Here is a 16,317-nt window from a genome sequence, read left to right as displayed (position 1 = left end):
TAGACGACTAATTAGTCTAGATCGTTTCCGAAGACGGGAATAATTTGCTTTATTTTATGACAAATGCAGAAATAAAAAGAAAAAATCAGGACTGACTGTGATTAGTATGAATGGGACACAGAATGTAAGGAGGAAATAAAACTATAACAAAACAGATCAAAACAAGGCCAAGCCCAAACTTTCAGCTTAGCATTGCCCCGGCCTATTGCTGCATGATTAGATTGCCCTAGGGCAGCCTGGTTTTTATTTCACACAGAGCTGTAGTAACACTGCACACATGGTACATGTTGGTGCAGTCACTCCTGCCATCAGGAAATGCCCAGATGACCATCTGTAATTGGCCACAACATACGGAAAGGATTTGGCCAACAAGGGGGAAAAGAAAAGCAGCTAAAGGATTCACGATGACCAGCATCTGTGAAGATGCAAGCACAGCTGGATTATTTTTTCCAAAAGGAGAAAACATCCTCTAGAAAAAGAATTTAGTACTCAGATGGCAACCATGATGTGGGGCCTGGAGAGCTGTGTATTATTTGTTATGTTATTCTCCTGCACAGAAGCAGATAGAAAGCCAGTGTCCCTACTATGAGGAACATGTGAAGTGATTCGGGACCTTTTACTATACATGCAGCATGTATGCAAAAACATTTGGAAAGGTTGGAAGGGAGAATATAGATTTGAGCAAAGAGATTTAGAAGAAAAGAGACAGACCACTTTATTCTCACACAGTTGTAGGAACTGAGCACAGTGAGGAGAATGGTACGAATATGACAGCAGTGGGGAAAAACGGGGGAATACTTTTTCTCCATCACCTCCATTCAAGACCCATGAAGTAGTGCTGGTAGATTAAATTCCTGAACTTAATCTTTTAAAACACTTGGCTTTTTAACATTACAGGGAGACACAATATAGAAAATGGTCTGGTTTCAGGGCATATTACCTAAGTTTTGAGAAATTTTTTTCAGGATCTCAAACTTCACTGCATACTGCGGGTCTAGACAGAATAATCTGTAGCACAAACAGTATTGCCAGAAATAAATACACAAGTCTGTCTCAGAACTGTTATTTAATATTGTAAAGCACTAACACAGCGCTTCTGGTATTCAGAAGGCTTTATGACCATTAACAGACCTTCTCCCTATTCCTGTGAGTACATGAGATACTGTGAGTTCCTGTGAGATACTATTCCATCTACTCTACAGTGCAGATACTGAGGCACAGAGAAGTCAGGTGATTTTTCTAACATAACAGAATGTTTTCAGAGGCAGAAACAGTATCAGAAATCTGTTTCTGATCTCTGGTCCTGCAATCTGACAAAATCACCCCTTTATTTCTATTTGATGCAAGCCTCAAATAGTAAGGAACCAAAACCACACATAACAGTACGGAACAAGACTTGCAGCAAGAGTAATAAAAGACACATGAACACAACTCAGCCTACTGTTCTAGTCACAAAAGCAGTATTTATGGTGTCTAATCCATGTTAAAAAGTGAAGTCCTAATCAGAAAGAAACTATATGAACCAGCTCCTAATTATCCAACGTAGGAGAAAGCGTAAACAGATGCCAACACTGCAGATCACTAGCAACTATGGAATTTCATACAGATGGAGACATTATCTGCTGGCTGCAAATGTAGCTCCCACTAGAATAGGGCATTTTGTTCTATTTCCATACAAAGATAGCAAATCTGATAATATTTAATGCTTAGAAACACAAAGAAGTTATGGAGGATCCTTAATTCATTCTACAAAAAGAGAAGGAAACAACGCTTATGGTTTCCTAACCATACTGCCCCTTCTATTATCATCCTGTTAGAGAAAAAAAACTAAAATCTTTTGCAGATAAAATGCACATCTAGGATTATTCTGATCTTGCCAAGTAGGGACACTCAAGTATCACTGTTTCCATTAAAACCCTGCTGTACTGTGAAAAAAAAGCTGATGTGAATGATAGAATGATTGGAAACCTTTTGCATTTGAGTTCACATTTGAATCCTGTGCAAAGTAGTGCAAATTAAAACTCCCTGGACTATTCTGCTGCCTTGTGAAGTGGTCTTGTTCATGGTACTAGTGGCATTATACAAAAGAACATCACAACTACATCCCTTCTTAATTATCAGAGAACACTGGGAGTGCCATCACCTTGGAACACCTCCTTTTTATTCATCCAGACAAGATGTTTTTAAGGCCCTATGATCTTGGCCTCCAAGCATCAAGGCAATAATCTCCCAGATCTGATTCCTTAAGCATATATATGGAGTAAGTCTGCACTGCAACTAGTCATCTGTGGATTCAGAAATATACCTGTCGTCTTCATGGTTGTCATTTCTCACTCACACTAACAAAAACGTACAAGATATTCTAAGACTGTCCTCAGGCAATTATAACTAAGTCATCAAAATTCCCCTTGGAATGAATATTTTTCAGACTCACCACCTACACACATGTATGCACACAGTATGAGTTTTCTATGCCCCAAACTATTCAACCTCAATATATTAATTACACAGAAAAGTGGGAATTTCTAAACCAGATCAAAGCATTATCTGTTCCAATATCTCACCTTGCTTTATTTTATCACAGTCCTTCTATCACTGCATTATATAAAAAAGTATCCATGGTCCATTCGTTGCTCTAATCTAGCAGGAAGTTGATAACCCAAAAATAATACCACTTCCCTTGGATGCAAAAGCAGTGTCACAAGAACTGGAGCTTTGTGTCTAATATAACTCTCAAATTGGTATGTCAAGAAAATCACCTCAGTTTAACAGAAGAATTGCTCTAAATCCACTTTCTCAACACTTGGGAAAACAAACGTTTTAGTTCTTCTGGAGTTGCAGCAAGATCAAGACCATGCAGAATGCAAAAGGTTAAAAGGAACAATAAAGGAAACTGCCAATTGTAAGTGAATTATATTTGGCTTTGAAAGCTGAGCCACGGCTATATTATAAAAGGCATCTCTTTGCGTTGTTTACCATCACCCTGACTAATGCAGACCTTTTTTTTTGTTTTAAATAATCTCATGCAAATTAGACACACACTTCCTTCCAGTTGATTGCTATCTGCAAGGAATAATCTAACCGCAGAGGGTACTGAGCAAGGACTGAGCTGAGGAGAAGGATGCAAGGAAACTGTCTTCATAGCCCTACAGAATGCAAACCTATTCCCTTCCCCCAGCCATCCATTTCATTCCTCTACAGCACCACAGCCATTGCAAAGAATTAGTCATAATTTTCACAAAGCTTTAAATTTTCCTTTTCAGGCTTCAGGGTGTTGATTTGAATAATCCAGCACCCATGATTGTTTTGCACTCAAAGATTCCCGCTGACCCTCTTTTGTGATTGTCACTGCTGCCACTCAATTCTCAGGGATCGCTCAGCCTCTGTAAATTGTAGTCAAACACAAAATCAGAGCAAGTCAGAGAATAAAATGGGTTGTCACAAACATCTCTTGGTGCCTGTACCTCGGGTACTGTATAAAAAGCTCCTCTGCCCAAGAACTTTTAAGACTTGACTGTCTGTTTAGGCCCTTTTATAATACCTACTACTATTTAATACAAGGACCTCATGTACATCAGAATATTGCTCCTCTTATGACCACTCTGAAGTAGACGAGTACTTAGAGGAGTACTGTTACCCATATTTTACAGATGAGGAAGAAGTGAGACGTACAGCTCTGAGAAGTGCTCCAAGGTCAGAACTGAATCTCTCGACAGTCAGAAAATAAAACTCAGGAGATGTGAGTCCCAATCCGTTGTTTTACTATAAATCCATTCTTCTCTATTTTCTGGATGAAACACAGTAGCAATAATTGCAATGCAAAACCCTTGCATGAGCCTAACTAGATGAGCCACTAAGTCTTCTTCTCCTTCTCTGACACAGGCTCTGACATTTCAGTGACAACCCTTTTTCCCATTCCATCCACTGAGCATAACTTTTTCTTCGTTATATCCCTCTTTGCATTGCTCAATCCAGTAATTCATGCAAGATTTTCACAACCTGAAGGCAACATTAGTTTTAGGGAGATTTCTGGTTAGGAAGAAATTAAGAATTCTGCCATAATAGGGCGAGGTGGTGGAAAGAATTAAGCTCCTTTTGTGGGTTTCCAAAGCCAGCTTTACTACCACTCTGAGAGACCACCCTGGAACAATCATCACAGCTACCCTTCTGCAGGGACAAAAGGCAGGGGAGGGGTATGGGGTGCAGGGTGCTATCTGTTGCTTTCTTCACACATGCACACACTTTCTATTAAGAAGAAAACAAAATAGAACTGGACAAATTGTTTAGCTACAACAAACTATATGACTACCCAAAGTTAGTGCGAGGTATCATATGACTAAAAGGAAGAGCTACTGGTAGACACCCTGAAACGACATTACGCTCCTGTTCCTGGAAGCCACTGAGTCAACTCTGCTCAGAAAGAACACGGCCACATTTTAAAAGAATCATCATAAAAACCTTCTGGGATCTGATCCAGACTAATGATTCCACCTGTTCAGTCAGTTACATGCAGTGCTGGATGAGTCTTTTATCAAATGTTTGTCCCATATCCTACTCTGTGCTTAGCTGAACACATTTCAGAAAGGTCATAAAGGCAAAGTCTCCTGATTCATTTTCTTTCACGCACCTTAGTTCATGGGGCATTCATGAGGTTGAGCCCAGCTCCAATATTTTAACAAAACCTAAGGTCTCAGAAACATCACTCTGATTTTTTTTAGCCTTCATTTACATTAAGACACTGTATTCAAATGTAAACATCCTGCTGCTGCACTTCCAGCTCAAACTGTCCGTAAAGGAACCCAAACATCAAAGGAAAAATGACTGGTCTCAACAGTCAGGCCAAAAAATGCAGAAATAAAAAATAATTTGAAAAGTTACTGAAAGGGCTTTGAATTCTTACAGCTTTATTCATCGAGGAGACTGTTAATTATGCAATTGCAGTCTTTAAGGAACATTATATACTTTAACCCATCAGGGTGACTAAGCAGCAATCAACTGATAAAGGTGCTCTAACCTCAGTTGCACAGCACTAAAATAAGGAAGGAAAACCTGACTGACAGTACACTGCTAAGAATCACAGTGAGCCAACCAGGAAGGAAAAGGTTAAAATAAAAAGTATTTTGGCATAACAAATATAAATAAATAAATAAATCTGGCAGCAGTTTCTCTTCCTGGCCAAGCTTTTTGGAGTCTATAATAAAATGAAGTGTAATGGAGGAGAGGAGGGCAATGTCAGAGGGTGAGGGTTTGGGAGAGAGGTTGTTAAGTATCTCCCTCTCCTCAGCTGTGTTTACTCCATTTACAGGACCCCAGGTGATTGATAGACAGACAAAAGCAAAGCAAGCAGATAGTAACCCCCCTCTGGGAGCATCAGTAAAGGGGACAACTCCTGACATCATCCAGAGCCCCAAACTCTCCTTAGCCACTTGTAATTAAAAAGACAGAGCAAGATATGCAAACCAGAGAAAAAGTAAAAGAGGATTTTTTTTTTTATTTATTATTAACATTTTGTTGGAACAGTAGAGTGCAATAAGGACTCTCAGAGCCGTTAAAAGTCGTCGGGTGACCTGCAGACCCCTATTTCCCAGAGCCTTGTATAAAATTGAATTTTTTAAACATAAATTACACGTAATGACGACACTGTAAAAACTAACAGTAATGGAAAGCTGTGCTGTATTTCATTAGCCTGTATTATTCCGTGCCACCTGATCCAGCCGGGCCTTGTTTATGAGTTAGTGTGTTAGCAGATGCCGATGGAAGCATTTGCTTCGACCTTGCTCTTCTCATTGGGGCATGAAATTACGACGGCAGCACCTTGATATTACAGCCATAAATACAGTAAACTGCAAATTTAAGCCAACGGCTCCTATTGTCTCTGAACATAAAGCTGATCGGTATTTATTTAAAAGGAGAACGAAAAAAAATATTATATATCACCTTGTTTATGGGTCCAGTCTCCCCCCCTTCCCCTAATCTGCCTTATTCACTTGGTTAAATACTAAACAAACAAACTAAATCCTCCCTATTTTCTACTGATTAAATATTCTTATGAAATGAGTATTGTCTTCAGAAAACTGGATCAAAGTATTTTCACTCTGAATAAGAAAGGGCAAGCAACTTGCTCAGCATGTCTCAGAATAAAAAAAAAAAAGGAACAAGTACTACAACTTTTCTTGTCAGTTTTCTATGTATGAGAAGTTCAAAATGTAAAATGAAAAAGTTGCTTCTGGTCACTCATTCATGTTTTATGTAACACATATGTGTATGCACATGTGAGAGAGGAAGAGAAATATGTTTCCTTCTAGTTGTTTTCTACTTAAAAATATCTCCCTTGTTAATACTATTTCAAACAAGGAGGAAAGATGTAGGAAAAAAAAATTGCAGTAAGATTAATGGGAGGGGAAAAAATGCACAGGATTCCTTCTCTGAGGCAGCAGACAGCAGGGAGAATGCCTCATTCTTCTATGGGTATTTTGGGTAAATACCCCTGTTCACTGACAACATACCCACTAAAATTTATTAGAGGGGAAAAAATCAAACACAAAGGCAAAAGGACATTGTAATATCACAAAGCATATCACAGCATAAATCACAGCATTATAAGTCAGTGCAAAATGTATTTCACTGGTAGTTTCAAGGCAGGGAAAATACAGTTTCACTTGTATTAAGAGAGGTCAGGTCTTCCTCTTCTAATGTAAAGTAAGCTCCCTGCTTATATGAAGTATGTTATTTCTGATCCACATAGAAAAAAAGGAAGGGATACCTTAAGTAAAAGCTCCCAGTACTAAGCTATATATTTCAGGGGCCAAAGCACTAAGAGGAGAATACGAGGAACAACATGCAAGAAGAAGTGGCTGGATAATGCGACTCACACCTGGGATTCTGAAATACAAAAGTCCTATTAGATGCAGTGCTATCACAGCCTTAAGAGGATTTGAATGCCTCATTTTTGAATTTATCTACAACAAATCTTCAGGTAGCAGACAGTATAATTCAACAGGCACAATTTTTGCTTCACAAAAAGTTCAAATTAAAAAAAAGGCAGACAGCAACATGACTCTAAATCAAACGGGACATGTCCAGAAGTCCTCAGTAACCTGAATTACAGAACCAGAAGGTTGGTTACAAAGCCCAGCTAAATTTCTACACAAGTATATGCAAAACCACAGCAAAACTTCAATCTTGGGTATCTTCTTCTGAAGACCTATAACATTAATAAAAATCCTTCCTTCTAAAAATGGGGGGAAATTTTGTTTTATCATTATCTATGGGTTTTATTTTTAGGTCTCCTGCCTTCAGCTTTTCCTTCCTATTATCATACAAGCAGAAGAAGAGTACCTGATAGAAAGCCTCCTTTGAGTGGACAATGGTAGATAGAGTAAGTCCACCTGCCTACTGCACCACAAGTGATGAAGAGACAATGCATGTGACTAAGCTGGAAGCCAATGTAGCACGGGAACACAGGACATTCAATTCAGCCAGTACCTGATGTGAGAACACTACACAGAGAAGAAAAACCTCTGTATATTTGAAATTATTTCAAATTAATATCTACCTTGGAGTTTGAAGGCTTTGAAGACTCTATGTCAGGATGCCAATTCCAAGATAGTTTATCAGGAACAGAACATAACCAAGGCTCTGACATTGGTTTAAAAGAAGCCAGTATAGGGCGGAAAATCCAGATAATGGAAGACACACTACTCTAATAAGCACAGTGCTGTCGTAATTTGTTCCCACAACTGACAACCTCCCTAGAAATAAGACTACGCATCCAGAGAAAACAAGTATTAGATACACTAAACGGGTAAGTTTCCAAGCATACCCAAACTATGATCTGCAAATTCTTGATGTTATTCCTGCAGAGAAACAAGTCTCATGGTGATGGTTCCTGCACCTCGTTACTTATGATAGTCCTTAGAGACGCCAAAAGGCATTCATTGTGCAGGTATTGTGGCAGGTACTGTTCAGAGACAGAGTAGAAGGCAGTCAGACCCACAGCATTCAACAGTCTACGTAGAGGAAAGACAGGTTGGAAAGAGAAACACTGCACACGTACATGAAGTCATTTACACAGAGAACACACCAGGTCTATGAGATTTCCTTTCTATTGAATTAGGAACTACAAAAAAACCCCATTATATAAAGGTGAAAGGATATTAATTTCTTCTGGAAGTTCATTTCCAAAAATAGAACAGTTTGGTACATGGCACTTCAAAAACCTAGAAACTATAAACTTCATCACCAAAACTAACCACAAATTTTTAAAACAGCAGTGTCAGAAAACATTTATGCTTCAGATCCATTTAATTTGAGTGGAAGAAAAATATTCTGTTAAGCAGCTTGTTGAGCAATAGTAACAAAATGATTGGCCTTTGGCTACTCTTTGATCTGTGATACGATCTTTAGGAGTTTCTAAGGACAAAGCCAGAGGTTGTCTTATTCGGATACGGTAAAACACTGGCAGTACAGGAGGTTTGGTTTTGATCTACTTTTGAAACTCCAATTTTAAACTGTAGTTCCAACTGCTTGAACCAGCATGTCACAAGAATTCCAGCACTGAAGTAGAAGGAGCTGGCCTGTAGGATCTGCAGTCAACCAGACATCTGTAACGCCAACATCTCTGCTGTTACTGCAGCCAAGAATAACCAGGCCTTTCAGTGATACGGGCCTGAATATGGTCCATATCAGAACTGACCTAGCAGCCTGGCCCTAACGTGGAATAGCTCCGGATCAGAAGTCACTGTTATTACTGGACTAGGCTGGCCTGCAATTCTAGAACTAGACTCTCTTTCTCCCCACATCTGTGTTCAAGCAAAAGGAACTGTGTAAAAGAACAGCGATTTCAAGCCAGTATAAGGAATTCTTTAACCAGATTTGAGAATATCTGAAGGATGACTTAGTTTTATATATAAGAATGAGAAAGTCTGTCCTGATATACCATTCCAAGTTCCTTATATTGCTCTGGAATTACTGATTGCCCCAAACACACTAACAGAGCATCTTGATATTTCTACGTTAGACAATACCTGTCTGAGAGTAGCCTCTGCAGACTAAGATTAACTGCAATGTAAAGAGCAACTTGCCTCAACGTTATTTATTTCCTCTTTTACTTTCAAAACTTTTAACTTTAGAAAGGAACATAACAAACCCATTAGTCCAGACTTATCACATGAAAAATCATATAAAGTCTACAGTAAATGAAGTTTTCGTGTTTGAAGAACGCACAGAACAGAACATTGAATATGCAGTGTGACAGTGCATAACTGCACTCTGTCAGGAAGTTGCTCTAAGGAGCACTGGAGAACAGCAGCTACAGCGGCATGTTTCTAAGAAAATATAAAACCCCATGGAAGTATGTATGGGAAAATATGTGGAAATGTAAAGAAACCAACACTGGGTGAGGAGTCATGAACACAGGAGTCTAAGTCCTTTTTCTGACAGATATTTTCTCACAACCTTATAGAGCATCTCTGCTCCTCTAACCCAGCTTCTATAAAGCGGAATCAATGTTAGACACCTAGGAATCAGGTATCACACCGAGAAGATCAGCTCAATTAAGAAAAATACGTCTAAATACTACATATTTGATTATTATGGTACAAATGTTTCAGGTAAATCTGGTTTGCACTTCCTCCAGAAAGACAGAGACACTAATACACTATTATAAAAAGACATGTCAGCAAGTATTCATTACAGATTATAAATCACCCTCGTTCTTCTTTCTTTTGTTTTAGAGAAATTTTTTTACATGCCATTAAAATATTGTTTGCTGAATGCTACTACAAAGCTAGCCACCTGTAAAATTAAAGGCTGATGCTGCCAATAACAGTGTTGAAATACCTTCAGTTTAAAAGACAAACCTACTTTGTAATTTTTAACACAACTGTATAAATATTTCTCCACCCACCCTTCACAATTTTGTTGGTTACATCGCGTCCATTTAGACAACAACCATCTATGTCATCACACAGGATGTTAATCTTGGGTGGAGAAGAAAGAAACAATAGCAAATGAACTTTTAAGAAACCAAGATTACACATTCAAGCAGGGTCCTTCATGATAAAAGAAGAGCAAAGACAAAAAACATTAGGGGACAAGTCAACAAAATAGCAGAAGTTTCAAAAGATCATTTTTCATCTTTTGGTTTGTTTATTGTTATTTTTTTCTCCCCATGTGCCTTCAACAGCTCTTCAGAGTTCTGGAGAAAATTAAAGGAGTCTGGATTAAACGCCCAAAGGACGACTAATGCTAACAATACTAAAAATAACGAGGTTAAGTGGTGGAAAAACTATGGTGACCACACACAGAGAACTGGAGTGGTAAGGTAGAAAAGGAGTTTCATCATTGCTCCCTCGGGACATGCACAGAACATACTAACTGCTTCTAGTTCTCTAGGGTTCTGATTACCATGCCAAACACACCTCCAGAGTTTCCTTATTAGTATAATAAAAAGCCTCTACACATTTGGGTTCTATTCCCAGCCTTGCTATTGACCTTGTGTAGGTCATTTAACATCCATCTGCCTCAGTTTCTACATCTGTAAAAGAGGACTATTACACAATATCCTCTGTAAGATGTTGAGACTGACACAATTATCATGTACAGAGACAAACTGCTAGTTTTGAGAGTCTAGATATACATTATATGCATTTGAGCTAGGTAAGGCATTTGCAACAATTTATTCAAGTAACAAGTTTATCTTTTTTTTTTTTTGTGTGCTTGTAGACCATCTTTGGAAATACTTCCAGATTTCTAACTCTCACCAAACTGCACAAGGAGTCAATTCATGCTTTGCTTTGACTGGGTGCTAAAATACATGGCATTTCTCTCTGGTCTCTTTTTGGCCAAGTGTTGCCCTCACAAAATCCAGTCATTGAGGTTGAATGTTTAAAACGGAAATACCAAAGTATCTAATTTTTAAACACTGTCTGCTGTCTTCTAGAGCCTTATGAAAGTTCCAGCCCAGGAGTTAAAACGGGAGTGGCTACACAGAATTCACACAGAAACTGGAGTGAAGATTGAGAAACACTTAAGGGCATGTTCCTGCAACATAACACAAGCCAGATCAGTAGGTGAGGCAGCTGAAGCAGCTGAAAAACTTGCTACTAGTATAAACTCAGACTGTATGAGGATAGCTCTTGGGAGTTCCAGGACTAGGAAATATCCCCTAAACAAAGGAATCAGCTCACAAGAAAAGAATAAAAATGGGAAGATACTCCCTTCTGGGCACCACATAAGAATGTGTTTCCTTTCCAGGGTACCAAAAGCAAAAGGGGTGATCAACACCACTACACAGGGGTGCCCAGAGAGCTTTTCACAGACAGTGGTGAAGGGCCACGGATGCACTGTGTAGATCCCTCTCTCTCCACATAATTTTGCACACTATAAGCACAGAAACCATGCCAGGCACAGGTAGAACACTGTTGCAGGGGAAGCGACTGTCTGACATGCTGTTTAAGGGGCAGACCTCTGTGCAGAAGCTTCGCCCTTGGTCCCCCAGGGATGGATGACACAGCCCCCATGCTCCCGAGAGCCAAGTCCAACGACCAGATAAAACAACTCACCCTTTACAGTCACCACAGTAGATGAAGCTCACTAAAAGGACACCGATTCTCTTCTTCCCCTATTTCCTCCCCAGTTTTCTTTTACTGCTACTCCTGTCTGTCTCAGGTGGCCTAGCGTGAAAAAAGCTCTCCTTTTATGATGCAATATCTGGGACCAGGTGAGGCCCTGACTCTGCAGATAACCTGACAAATGGGCAAGAGCAGCTTGTGTGCTTATTGACAGTGCACGTGCTAGTAAATACCAACCTCCAGGGTATTCTCAGTAAACACACAGCCATCCCTAGCTTCTAAGATACACACACACACACACGCAAGCACTTGCTTTACCCGACACTGAACTCACACCTCACAAACAAATTATTTAACTACTCTATCCCCCAAGGAAGACAGTGATCATTTCAAATGCAGCTCCCTGCTCGTCTCTCACATACACGCAACGGCCTGATAGGTTAAATGCTGCCATTTAATTACAGTAATGGAACCTGCTATTTTTTGGTTCCCTTGAATCCTCTCTCGCTCTCTTTTTTAAACACATACAGAGTCATCTTTTAAACATGTATTTTATATTTCTGAGTTTAACAGCTGCATTCTCCTGGTTACTTGAAGAGCAGAAGCAATGATATTCTGGTATTCTTCCCTGTATACCTCTGAGCAACTAGGCTTTTAAATGCTACATAAAAAGGAAGACAGGTTGGGGGAGATGCTCTACGAAGGGATACATGCTAACACTGCAGAGGCCAATCTGCCCCTTCATTTACTTAGATGGTTTGCGTTGATTTTATTGAATAAAACTAGCTTAACCTCTCCCACCCCCCTCAAAGCAGCTGGGACCTGGAGAGGATAAACACAAAAATGCTTTGAGTAATTTTACTGAAAATGCTATAAACATCAGTACAACACACTGACACTACGGCACAGTATGGTTATGTTTATATATACATGACTGGGAGTCAGAATTATTTCAGATCTAACTGTTCTTAATACACCTGACTCAGTTTCCCCATCTAAAAGGGGGATGCTACTTCCTCCGTTGCCCACTGAAATCTGGAATTTGCAAACTGTTTGAAGAATGTAAAGGTCTAACAAAGAAGAGAAAATGTAATCCGAAGTACATTAAATTAATTTTTATAATCTTGCCATTCCACAAAAGGTGTCACAAGCTTAGTCAGTTAATATTTGTAGAGTACTTTGAATATACAAAGGGTATAGAAATATGGGATATAAGTTTGTTAAATTCTTGAGCATGCTGAGAAACACTTCTGTTTTTCCTGAGTGAATTCAGGAAGGGGGCTGTAGGTGGCCAAAGACCAGAGGGTTTTATAGTTACTAATAATGAAGGAGGACACGTAACACAGTATCACATGAGTAACACAATAACTATTCGTGGATTTTACATCTTGCGTTGCGTGGCAATTAGAAAAAAAAATCCAGAAGCAAAGCGTAAGTACTTGCAAGTCAAAATAAATTCTTACCTATGCTAAGGCCACAACACTCCTAGAAAAATACTCGTATTACACCTGTCCTCAGCTTTATTTGTCCTCTAAATGTGAAAAGCTTATTTATTTGTTCTGTGGCAGTTGGTTCACAATCAGCCAGCCATCCATGCAGGGATATTGCCCATCTTCATTCTCTGGTACGGATATCCACTGGTGTCTCTTAAGGATGGAATCTTAAAAGGTGAGGCAAGGCAGAGACAAAGACAAATTTAATTTTATCACCATAAAAAGGGACATTTCCACATGGGCAGCAAGGACATGAATATCATGTGTATGCGGGGGCGGGGGGGATTATAAACGCATTTTTGGCGAAATTCAATAAAGCTGATTCCACTGCATAAGGTCAGCAATTTACTTTTAAAAAATGATATGATTGCAACTTTTAATATAACCCATGTATTTGCTGCAAGATGCTCTAGAAGATTGTGTAATGTAACCACCCGACCTCTCCACAGGAGCAGAGATCACCCCATTTACCCTTTATTGTCTTGCTAAAAGCAATGCACATTTGCACAGTATGACAAAGTCAACAGCTTTTACTTCAGAGAGCCTCAGATTTCATTGAGAATGAATTCTCTGCCCTCCTCCTCGGGGAATGGAGTCTCGCCTGGACTAGGTTCCATCAGAAAGAATAGGAAAGAATGAACCAAAACCTAAATTCCCCTTTTAGCTAAGGAAAGAATGATTGCACTCCAGATTAAAATTAAGAGGAAACAGTGCATAGCAGAAAAGCAAACAGTAGGATTTCATGTACACGGGCACCCAGAACACAGTTTTAAACAGAGTAGAAATGTTGTCTAAGAGAACCTAGAGAATTATCTCATACAGGAACTTATTTTATCTTTCCTAGCAGGAAAGTATCATTAGGTCTGAGATGGATTTCAGCAGAAGAGCAACACAGATTATCCTAATTACACTCCTTGTTTTAGCCCCAGGAGAGAAAGCTGTCTCTTCAGACTTAGAATACCAGGTTCATTCATAGAGCAGATCAGGAACTGAATTCCTTTACTTGCTCCAGGAAGACTGTGGGAAAACCCTGGGCTGGATGACCGTGAAGAGCAAATTCCTTCTATCACAAAAATATTTTTATACAAACGTACATAGATTTCTCCAACTGTCTCAAGGTGAAGCTTGCTTCAAAGGTCAAAGCTGCAGGGCTGGATTAGGATTGCACGCAATCTGCCTGAGCACTGACAGTCTGACATTCTAAAGTTTGCAGCTCTCCCCTCCCTTACACAGCTGACAGAAGTAAATTCTCAACCTCTCTGCAAGTGCAGCTTTTACTGCAGCAAGCAACTTCAAAAATCACATGCCGCAGCACCAAGAACTCCAAAACAAGCATATCAAAGCAGTTTATAACCATAGCTAACATAAATCTTACTAAGTCAATAATGCAAAAGTGGCAGTTAACCCCATTTTACAGATGGGCAAGCTGAGAACAAGTAACTTGCCCAAAGCCAAGCAAGCAGTCATATCTCAGATCTCCAATAGCTGCCCTCAGATTTTAACTACAGAAGTGACTTTCTTTCAGCACTCTGCATTTACTTTCACTTGAAAACATGATAAATATTTATTGTAAATTAAATATTGTAAATTAAATTTACAAATCAGACTTAGGGTCTGGATCTTTTTTGTCCATCACTAAGGCTAACAATTTCAGGACTCAGAATATAATAACTGACTATTTTAGCATTGCCTGTAATCATATTGGTTTTTCAATGCTACCAGGAATGGAAATATTATTTTTACAGTAAACAAGGCAGATATGACTCAAAACACACTCAGTGAGCAATAGGAGTTAATTTTGCAAAGCCATTTTTAACGGCTCTTTTACATTACATAGTTACTGTCAGATAGCCAAGTGGAGAGACATCATTAAACCCATGACATTCCAATTATTTGTTAAAATTAAGCTTACAACCAGTATTTCATAGCATGCACAACTTCCTGGGCATCAAACCGGTCTGGTCCAATTTATCAATAATTTTCAAGCTACAAAACCATGGCAAAGGTGATTCTGGACTCTTCACTGAAATCATGAGGAACTTCTGTAGCCCAAAAGAAACAGGAGACGTAGCAGACTGTTTACCCAATACTCTAAATTAATCACCTCTCTTGTTCTGTGAAGTATAGATCTAAATGGTTCAAGATTAGTGCAGGATGAGCTTGAAGTAAAGAGGAGGATATTACCACTAATGTGACTTCTATCCTCTGTCATAGAACACATATATAGACGTTTAGAGGATGTAATATTTGAGAGTTGCTTCCTCAATGTCTTCTTCACAACATCATTAAACATCAATGGGGTGCCTGTTGTGATGCACCTTCTCAAAACCTCACACAGAAAACAAAGAGAAAGTCACTGAGATTTTCATGGGTTTAATATTAAATAGCAGATCTTGTACCAAAACCCTTTAAAATAATCTTAGTTAAACCAATACACTGTGAAGATTAGTAGCCTTAAGTTTTCCATGACTGTTTTTCTTCTGCTCCCTTTAAACAGGCCCAAGAAGGACTTTACACCTCATGTTCAGCAACAGTTCAGAGTTCAGAGGCAGCAGTCTAGAGTATTCAAGGCAAACATGCAAGTACAAACCAGAGCAAGATGACAAGCTTGTTGGAGCTATCCAGTAACAATGATGATATATTTTCCTGCTAATGAAGAGCACTTTTATGAAAGAATTCTTTGGTTCCAAGCAGAGCTCTGCAACAACTTCTAGGACATAATGTTTTCACATAGAAAGTGTTTCTTCAAAAAACCCCAAAATGTTCTGGAGGAAAGTAATGATTTCATAACAAATCAAAAACAATTTTCCAAAATATTTTTACTGTAATATTATGGTACATACTATATTATTCTATCAATCTCCTTTATTATCAATTATAATATTAAGGACTCCAGTCTGACATGTCTATAATATTTCATTTTTTTAAAAAGTTTGTGATTTTAAATGTTAATTCCTATTTAATACAAAAACAAAGTTCCAAATCTCACAAATTCCAGTAGGATAGGAATGTATTGTTCAACCTCATTTTGAGAAACCATTGAGCTATAAAACCCAACTGGTATAAAACAATGAAATGTACACCGAGTACAATGTTCTTCTAAAATAACAAAGTCACTGGTAAGTAACTATAGTTTCTATCAAATATGCAAACACTTTTCTTAATCATCTGGCCATTATGAACATTAAAAGGTAGGAAAAAGAAAGGACTGCCTTCCTTTGTACACTGCATCACATGGCTAGTTATGCCTT

At 38.8% G+C, this 16,317-nt stretch overlaps 1 protein-coding gene across 1 annotated transcript in view; it reads right to left on the bottom strand.

Annotated features, from left to right (window-relative positions):
- PEX14 (peroxisomal biogenesis factor 14) overlaps nt 1-16,317 on the bottom strand; it is a 79,308-nt gene that overhangs the window by 18,791 nt on the left and 44,200 nt on the right. The gene's annotated exons all lie outside the window — the stretch shown is intronic.

Source organism: Athene noctua, chromosome 22 (assembly GCF_965140245.1).
Source record: "Athene noctua chromosome 22, bAthNoc1.hap1.1, whole genome shotgun sequence".
Classification (NCBI taxonomy): domain Eukaryota; kingdom Metazoa; phylum Chordata; class Aves; order Strigiformes; family Strigidae; genus Athene; species Athene noctua.
Note: the sequence above shows the minus strand (reverse complement) of the source record. Positions and strands in the feature narration are given on the sequence as shown.